Source organism: Podarcis pityusensis (genome assembly GCF_964106645.2).
Source record: "Podarcis pityusensis genome assembly, chromosome: 14".
Lineage (NCBI taxonomy): Eukaryota > Metazoa > Chordata > Lepidosauria > Squamata > Lacertidae > Podarcis > Podarcis pityusensis.
The window spans coordinates 2,108,116-2,117,820 of NC_138039.1; positions in this window are offsets into that span (position 1 = coordinate 2,108,116).

Below are 9,705 nucleotides of genomic sequence, written 5' to 3' on the forward strand. Positions count from 1 at the left end.
GAAAGGTGGGCTATAAATTTAATAATTTAATTTTATCATCTACCTGTTTATCCTGCCTTCCCTTCAAGGATAGCCATCCGTCAGGGATGGCCGAGGCTGTGATTCCCATGTTACAGGGGGTCCCTTCCTGCATCACATTATTATTATTATTATTATTATTATTATTATTATTATTATCCAGACAACCTGAGGTTTGAAAGCCTGGGGGCAGAGCTACCTTAGTGACGTGAGCCACTTTGGGAGACAATAGCTGTCTGGAAAATAAATAATAATTCCTACACAAGCCAACACAGCAAGGAAGAAGAGGGTGGCTCCCTGTGGGACCACAGCATTCCGGGGTTTTTTGTGTGTGTGAAAGGGAATTTAAACATTTTCAATTTGTTATAGATGACATCCCAAAATTCTCCTAATTTCTTGCACTCCCACCACATATGGATGAAGGTGCCTATCCCCTCTTCAAGACAGAAGGATGCTAAACATAGGTCCTTCTATTGCTGTGCGCAGCAATGGCAATCTTTGACATCACCCCTGAACCTATTGCCATTCCATACTACGGACTGCCTTAGAGAACAAGGGTTTGAGTTTTGTATTTAGAAAATTCCTTGCCTCTTGCAAGCACCAGACTCCTGCCGTCACTTCCTGGGCCACCATTCCAGCCAGGATAGCAACCAGGCTGCCCCATGGCAGCTGAAACTCCTGCATACTAGGCCTCCGGGGAAAATCCCATTCCTGGAGAACCCGGGGAAACCGTTTGAAATAGACCGGGAAGAGTGTCTCTGCTCCATATCGATCTCCCTCACTGCAAGCAGAGCCATAGGAAAACGGGCAACAGGATTGATAAGAAATATGCATCTTATTGAAAAAGTCTCCTGCCACATTGCAGCACTCATGGAAATTGGGGAAATGAGTGTTGTTGGAAGAAAGCATCCTAGCCCAAACATGGCATATCCTGCTCCTTTGGTCCAGGGATGATGATGATGATGATGATGATGATAATAATTTATTATTTATACCCCGCTCATCTGGCTGGGTTTCCCCAGCCACTCTGGGCAGCTTCCAACAGAATATTAAAATACAATAGTCTATTAAACATTAAAAGCTTCCCTAAACAGGGTTGCCTTCAGATGTCTTCTAAAAGTTGGGTAGTTGTTTATTTCCTTGACATCTGACAAGAGGGTGTTCCACAGGGCGGGCGCCACCACCGAGAAGGCCCTCTGCCTAGTTCCCTGTAACTTGGCTTCTCGCAGGGAGGGAACTGCCAGAAGGCCCTCAGTATCTGGGCAGAATGATGGGGGTTGAGATGCTCCCTCAGGGAGCCTTATCTGAGGACCCAGTTGGCTGAAGACCCACCTAGCTTCTGTCAAATCTTGTCCAAACCCACCCACTACCTTTGTTTGTAGCCACATAGAAGTAAAAAGAGGGGTCATAATCTGGGGCAGAAGACAGGCAGCTCCTTCCATTTGACATCCACCTTTCCATTGTTGTTGTTTCGTCATTTAGTCATGTCCAACTCTTTGTGACCCCATGGACCAGAGCATGCCAGGTGCTCCTGTCTTCCACTGCCTCCCGCAGTTTGGTCAAACTCATGCTGGTAGCTTCGAGAACACTGTCCAACCATCTCGTCCTCTGTCGTCCCCTTCTCCTTGTGCCCTCCATCTTTCCCAACATCAGGGTCTTTTCTAGGGAGTCTTCTCTTCTCATGAGGTGGCCAAATTTCCATTATAAATGTCCAAATGAGTGTACCGGGAAAGCACAATCCCACCTAACTCTAATAATAATCCTCAAGCATCTTTAAGATGCTTATCTTCATCACTTGAAAAATGGACTTGGTCCATCTCCAGGAAGGCTCTATCACAGACAAGGCCCCACCCTAAACTCCTCTAGATTTTACCTCATGAATTCAAGCGCCTGGAGCAAAGCTCCCCAAAAGCTTACAGAAGTGGAGAGAAAAAGCATCCCTATGTGTACTGAGGTCAAACCCAAGAGGTCTCCCCACAGTATAGAGAGAGACAACTGAGACGTTGCCCTCCTCAGACAGCCCTTGCCGGCCTCAGGCTGCATCACAGCTGAGCCTGTATTTAGGAGGCGAAGCTGGTCTTATGGAGAAAATGGCTGCCTTTGGTGGGAATGGGGTGAGGAGGGGGACCCGAAGCGAAAGCAGAAGAGCAATGTGGGAGAACGACGCAAAGAGCAGCCTCCCCCCTTGCCTCCTTCTTGCACGCGCTGGCTGCAGACATGAGGGGCTGGTTTATGAATTGCAATCTTCTGGCAGTCAATAAATGCCACCCTCCATCTATCAGCTTGCAGGTCCTGTGGGGGCGCACTATTGGCTTTGATGCCAAAAGAAATTAGGGAAACAGAGCCCCTGCTTTCCCCTTTTGCACAGAAACCTGGGCAGCAAGCTATTCTGCTTTATATGTCCAAGGAGACCTTTGTTTGTTTATTTGGGGGAGCAGGGGGGGGGAGAATGCGCAACGGGCCGCAATTTCATTGCATTACGTTAATCTTTGTTGGACCCTAAATGGAAGCGAGCAAGGCTCCGTACAGTACAGAACAGACCCAGAACAGAGCTTTTCTGTCTGAAAATGTAACACTGTGTTTGCTTCCTTCTTCTCTAACCAGGGTAGCCAGGGAACCTAAGTTGCAGAGGACAGTCCTCTATTTGATGTCTGGTCTGGATCTGGTCTAAAGCACTGAGTCTCTTGAGCTTGCTGATTGGAAGGTCTAAAACCAGGTATAAAAACAACTGATGAAAATACAACTTAAAAACAAGATTAAATACAACATTAAAATGCAGCCTCATTTCAGCAGAAACTCAAAAACTCTTTTGGGGATGAAAGCGTCAAGTCTTCACCAAGGCCAACTATCCAGACTGGTCCTACGTGGGCCAGAAAAAAAGCCATGCAAGTCCCCAAATAGGAGTTCCATCACAGAAGGAGAAAGGAAAAAGGAAAGAGGGGAAGGGGATCAAGTTGATTCCAAGCCAAAGGCCAGGCGGAACAACTCTGTCTTCCAGGCCCTGTGGAAAGAAATCAGATCCTGCAGGGCCCTGGTCTCATGAGACAGAGCGTTCCACCAGGTTGGAGCCAGTGTTGAAAAGGCCCTGGCTCTGGTTGAGGCTAATCTGCCTTCCTTAGGGCCCGGGACCTCTAGGGTGTTGCTATTTATGGACCTTAAGGTCCTCCACGGGGCATATCGGGAGAGGCGGTCCCGTAGCAGTTCAAAAGCATGCCAGTGCAAGCAGATAAATAGTAGGTACTGCTGTGGTGAGAAGGTAAACGGCGTTTCCGTGCACACTGGCACTCGTAACGGACCTCCGTGCACCAGAAGCGGTTTAGTCCTGCGGGCCACGTGACCTGGAAAGCTGTCTGTGGACAAGCGACGGCTCCCTCAGCCTGAAAGCGAGATGAGCGCTGCACCCCAGAGTCGCCTTTGACTGGACTTAACCGTCCAGGGGTCCTTTACCTTTACCTTTTACCTAAGCTAAAGAATCCTGTAAGGGAGAAGGAGCAGGGCAGTCCTGAAATTGCCCGTGAAGTGCAGCTGCCTCCTTGGACCTGGAAGGCCTTCTTAATTTTAGCCTGGCTGCAACTAAGGAGAGACAGTTCAAAACCAGCATCAGTGTATTTGAATAAACATTCACAAACTTTTTATTGACAAAAATCAGTTAAGCAATTTAAGGATCTATACAGCTTTGTAACATGCAGAGAACAGCATTTACAGAGAAACCAAAGACTGGAACTGAGGGAAGTCGGGGGTGGGGAGGGGGTTTGTGTGGGAGGGTGGGGGGAGGGAGGAAAAATGGGGGGGGGAATTAAGGATGGTATGTTTTTAGATAATATGTTTTGTTTAAATTTTCAATAAAAATTATTTTTTTTAAAAAAACAGCATCAGTGTAAACGGCTGAACAGACACAAATTCAGCCCATCATCTCAACTAAATGCAGCTTGAAATAAATAGGTTTTGAAATCAGTGCTGAGCAGGTCAAATGAATATCTTTCAGGAAGGAATTCCACAAATATGGGCTCACCACCGAGAAGGCTCTGCTTGCCACCAGCATTTGCCAACCTCATACAGCTGCTGCTGGTGGTTAGTCAAATAACCTGAGCCCAAACCTTTTCAGGGCCTTAAAATAGTAAATGCCAGCAGTGCCCACTCTACTTGTCTGTGGACTCCCCCCCCCCCCCCGGATCCTAGAGCCATGCTGATTCCAGTTTGGGGGCCCATCGTAATGTCCCCTATATCTAGAGGAATAGAGTTGGCGAAGGATGATGTTTGGGCCCAGAATACATGATCTCTATTCTACCGACCGGCCACCACGACGTCAATACCAGGAAAAGTCCTCAAACAGATAATTGAATGGTCTGTCTGAAAGCACTTAGAAAAGGGTGCTGTGATAACGCAGACCCAGCATGGGTTTCTGAAAAACAAGTCTCATTTCTTCTTTGGATGGAATGACAAGCTTGGTGGATCAGGGGAATGCTGCGGACGTAGTGTATCTTGATTTGAGGAAGGCTTTGACCAAGTCCTCCATGAAAACTTTGCAGAGATGCTGGTCAAATGTGGGCTGGACGAGGAAACGGTTAGGTGGATTTGTAGCTGGTTGGCTGACCGAATCCCTTGGGGTCCCTTCCAACTACCAGTCTATGATTCCATGATTTCTGGATGGGAAAGAACAGAGAGACCTAAAGCCAGAGCAGAGGCTGCTTAGTGATTTTTGTCAAAAGCCAGACCGCTGGAAGATTGCCCTCTCCTAAGCGACGGCCCCAGTGGGGTTCAGACGCAGCTCTCTCTCCTTCCCATTAACCGCACACCCACTCACATCCACGAGAGAGAGGCAGAGAGATATGCTGCCTGCCAGGATAAAAAATTAAGCCAATTAGGGACTAGCAGACTGCACAGGCCAACCGGCAGTTGCCCGGCTTGTGAGCGAGACTGCCAGCCATTTATCCTACTCCTGGCTCTGCTGGCATTTCCCCTGCCCCTGTGGCACGGGGCCAGTTGGGCAACAGGCACAGCTGTGGTGTAACAAACAGAAGCTGTTGAGGCTGCAAAATAGCAGGCCGGGAAATTAATTATGGAACTGATCAGCGCAGCTGCCTTCCTGTGCCAGCGAGGGTGACACAAGGTACTGCCATTTAGGGGGCAGGCAGGGGATAGCTGGCTTTTTCAATGTTATTGTTATTTTCTCGCGTTTCTGTCTCACCTTTCTCTCAAGGAGCTCAAGCTGGTGCACCTAGCTCTTCCCCTCCCCACCCTATCCTCATGTTTAGGGAAGCTTTTGATGAATTGCTGTATTTTAATATTCTGCTGGAAGCCGCCCAGAGTGGCTGGAGAAGCCCAGCCAGATGGGTGGGGTATGTATGTATGTATGCATAAATAAATCAGCCCTGTGAGGTAGGTTAGCCTAAGAGGCAGCGAGTGGCCCCCAAGCCCATGGCTGAGAGGCGATTCAAACCCTGGTTCCCCACAGTTGTGGTGCAATATCCTGTCTGTTAAATCACACCGAGGCCCCGTCCACACTATCCGTCCACACTATACAGTGGTACCTCGGGTTACATACGCTTCAGGTTCCATATGCTTCAGGTTACACACTCCACTAAGCCAGAAATAGTGCCTCAGGTTAAGAACTTTGCTTCAGGATGAGAACAGAAATCGTGCTCTGGCGGCGCGGCGGCAGCAGGAGGCCCCATTAGCTAAAGTGGTGCTTCAGGTTAAGAACAGTTTCAGGTTAAGAACGGACCTCCAGAACGAATTAAGTACTTAACTTGAGGTACCACTGTACATTTAAAACAGCATCATGTCACTTTAAACAGCCATGGGTTCAGTATACCTGAAGGAGCGTCTCCACCCCCATTGTTCTGCCCGGTTGCTGAGGTCCAGCGCTGAGGGCCTTCTGGCGGTTCCCTCATTGCAAGAAGCAAAGCTGCAGGGAACCAGGCAGAGGGCCTTCTCGGTAGTGGCACCCACCCTGTGGAACGCCCTCCCATCAGATATCAAAGCGATAAACAACTACCTGACATTCAGAAGACATCTTAAGGCAGCCCTGTTCAGGGAAGTTTTTAATGTGTGACATTTTAGTGCATTTTTTGTCTCTATGGAAGCCGCCCAGAGTGGCTGGGGAAACCCAGCCAGATGGGCGGGGTACAAATAGTAAATTTGTATTATTATTATTATTATTGGAACCGTAATTTGTCAAGGGTGCCAAGAGTTGTTTGGAGACCCCTATTTCCCTCGCAATTCCAGTGTAGTTTAACAGCCAAGCCCTCTTCGCAGGCAACTCTGGAAATTGTAGCTCTGTGAGGGGAACAGGGGTCTCCTCACACCTCTCAGCACGGGTTGCAAATGGAGCAACGTGACCTCCCCAAAACATTCGCGGGTACAAACAGCGTTGAAAGCAGTGGCCGCCCCGCCACCATCATGAGCACAAACAGCCAGGAATGCGCCATGAAAAGGATGTTTGCAGGGCCCACGCTGGTTCATTTTCAACCAGGGCACCTCCCATAACTCCCTGCTGAAATCCTGTAACTAAATCCGCCGTCAACGCATCAAGAATATGTTGCCAAATATCCTGCAATAAAACTCTGGGTGCTGACTCAGTTGCGACTGTGGAACTCCCCGCCTCATGAGATTCACTTAGTGCTTCGCAAGTTGTTCTCACCAACTGTAGGCTACCATTTAAGTAAAACACAAGGTTTCACTGCGGGCCTCTATTGCTTAGAGTGGTGTGTCCCCCTCACTCTCTCTGCCATATTTTAGCTAATTGCTTGGAAAGTATTGCATTTTCTATCTGGGCTGCCCTCCCTCCATGCTTCCAAGCAAGCAAGCGAACAAATAGCGTGCTATGAGTGTCTGTGCCGCATCTTTCTGGCCAAGCCAGAACCGGTTGCATCCTGAACCGCAGTACACAACCTCAGGTTTCTTCTTCAAATGCAAATGACGGGAGATGGTACAAAACATTCATTTCGCTCCCTGGAGGATGGCACACTGTACTTTGCGAATTCCCTTGTAAATAAGTCATGCCCAGCTCTGACGGACTGCGCAGCCTCCCACCCCAGCGCCACTGTGCCATCTGGGTTGCTGTGCGGCGATAAGACCTGATTTATCCCTACGCTTATTAAGTTAAGATCTATTAGCCTCGTTTACATCGGCCTCTGCCCAGGACAAAGACCTGCAAACCCCGCTCCCCCCATGAAAAAGCAGAGAGGAGATGGTTCGGAGGGGCAAGATGCAGTTGCCATGGTGATGCCTTCGCCACTATCCTGGCACATGTCTCCGTCAGGGACATGTGAGGAGGGCCTGGTTGCATAACTCAGATGCTTCCTGCCTTGGCGATGGCACTTCTCCCGCGCAAGGTCACAGGGACGGCACAGACACAGATGACGCTGCCAGGTCCGAGGTGGCGAGGAGGCCCAGGCCGTTGCTAGGGGGAGCGGTTACTAGGGGAGACCTAGGCCGTCAGTGACAGAGGGGGGTCTTTATGTGCTCCCCTCCGGTGCGCTGAGGGTCTGCGCTCGTGCGCTTGGTGTTCGGCAAAAATTTAGACAGACAAAAGTACTTAGCCTGACACCGAGTGCTAGCTTGGTGTAAGGCTCTCAGATTTCTTCTTCTCCTCCTCCTCCTCCTCCTCCTCCTCCTCCTCCTCCTCCTCCTCCTCCTCCTCTTCTTCTTCTTCTTCTTCTTCTTCTTCTTCTTCTTCTTCTTCTTTACTTTTGGAACAATTACACTAAGAACAGGAGAGTCAACACAACTATACAAACGAGAGACGTTACATGAAGAAATAACACTCATTGCCGCATTTAGTCCAAATTGAAACAGAGGCAGAATTCCCATGGCCTTCAAGTACAGTGGTACCTCAGGTTAAGAACTTAATTCATTCTGGAGGTCCATTCTTAACCTGAAACTGTTCTTAACCTGAAGCACCACTTTAGCTAATGGGGCCTCCTGCTGCCGCCGCGCGATTTCTGTTCTCATCCTGAAGCAAAGTTCTTAACCTGAGGTACCATTTCTAGGTTAGCAGAGTCTGTAACCTGAAGCATCTGTAACCTGAGGTACCACTGTACTTTTCTTCTTCTTTTTTTACCAATGTGAGCAAGAAAGCAGCCAGGCACAAAAAAATCATAGAATTGTGGAATTGTAGAGTTGGAAAGTCTTGCCATAGATCCGGAATTTCCCAGACGTATCCAGAATACTGCAGTCAGAAGCAGTGTCCGGGCGGAAATCTGGATGTGTCAGCAGCGTCGTTTCTTGCAATTTCCCTTAAAAATAGCTCAAAAACATTATTATTATTTTTGCTCCGGATTTTCACTTTTAGAAATAGGGCAACCCTAGAGTTTGAAGGGCCCTCCAAAGGTCATCTAGTTCAACCCCCTGCAGTGCAGGGATCTAAAGTAAAGCAAATGGCCATCCAGCCTTTAAAACCTCCAGCGAAGGAGAGTCTGCCACCTTTCAAAGTCATCTGTTCCACTGTTGAACAGCCCTTGCTGCTGGAAAGTTCTTCCTAATGCTTAGTCGCAATCACCTTTCTTGTAACTTGAAGCCATGGGTTCGAGTCCATGAGCAGCAGAAAACAAGTGTGCTCCATCTCCCATGTGACAGCCCTTGAGATATTTGAAGATGGCTCTCATATCTCCTCTCGGTCTCCTCTTATTCAGGCTAAACATCCAGGCTACTCCTTCAACCATTCCTCATCAGGCTTGGTTTCCAGACCCTTCATCATCTTGGTTGCCCTCTTCTGTACACCTTCGAGCTTCTCAACATCATCCTGAAATTGTGGTACCCAGAAGTAAACACAGTATCCCAGGTGTGGTTTGACCAGGGCAGATTAGAGTGGTGCTCTGACTTCCCTTGATCAGGACACTAGACTTCTGTCGGTGTCCAGTGTGGGCTCGTGCGCCCCCTAAGCCTGGAGGAAGAGAAATCCTGCCCTCCACTCCAGCACACTTCACAGGGACAGAAACCGAGTCCTTATCAGTCTTCTTCCATTTCCCCCTCTGCCTTTTTTTAAAAAAAAGTTGGCAGCATCCTCCTTTTTTGCTTTTAAATAAATTGGTCTGGCTGAAGGCACATTCCATTAACAGCGCAGCCGAGGCTGTCATTTTCAGAGCCTTGTAAATATTGATGGGGTCAACCGGGGCAAGCGCTTCAGCTGTTGGCAACGCTGGGCTCATCACTGGGCGGGTTATTCTGCAAAGGCAAGGCCTACAGGGTTAGGCGAGAGCTCTGTTTCGTGATGGCCGACACCCAGGCCAGAGGCCAGGAGGCTCTGTGCAAATGTCTGGGGGTGCCATCGTTGCAGGGACCCTGGCGGTGCTGCGGTGAATGTCCATCATTCTCTGTCCCAGGCTACCTCTGCATGGCAAAGTTACCCAGCTGCAGTCCAGCAACTCCTGGAGCCCCACAACTTAGCCACCTGCAGCTGCAAAGACTGATAATCTGAGTCAGCCTCAGGCCAGTAATAGTAGTAGTAGTAGTAGTAGTAGTAGTAGTAGTAATTTATTATTTATACCCCGCTCTTCTGGCTGGGTTTCCCCAGCCACTCTGGGCGGCTTCCAACAAAATATTCAAATACAATAGTCCTTCAGATATTAAAAGTTTCCCTAAACAGGGCTGCCTTCAGATGTCTTCTAAAAGTCAGATAGTTGTTTATTTCCTTGACATACGATGGGAGGGTGTTCCACAGAGCAGGCGCCACCACCAAAAACT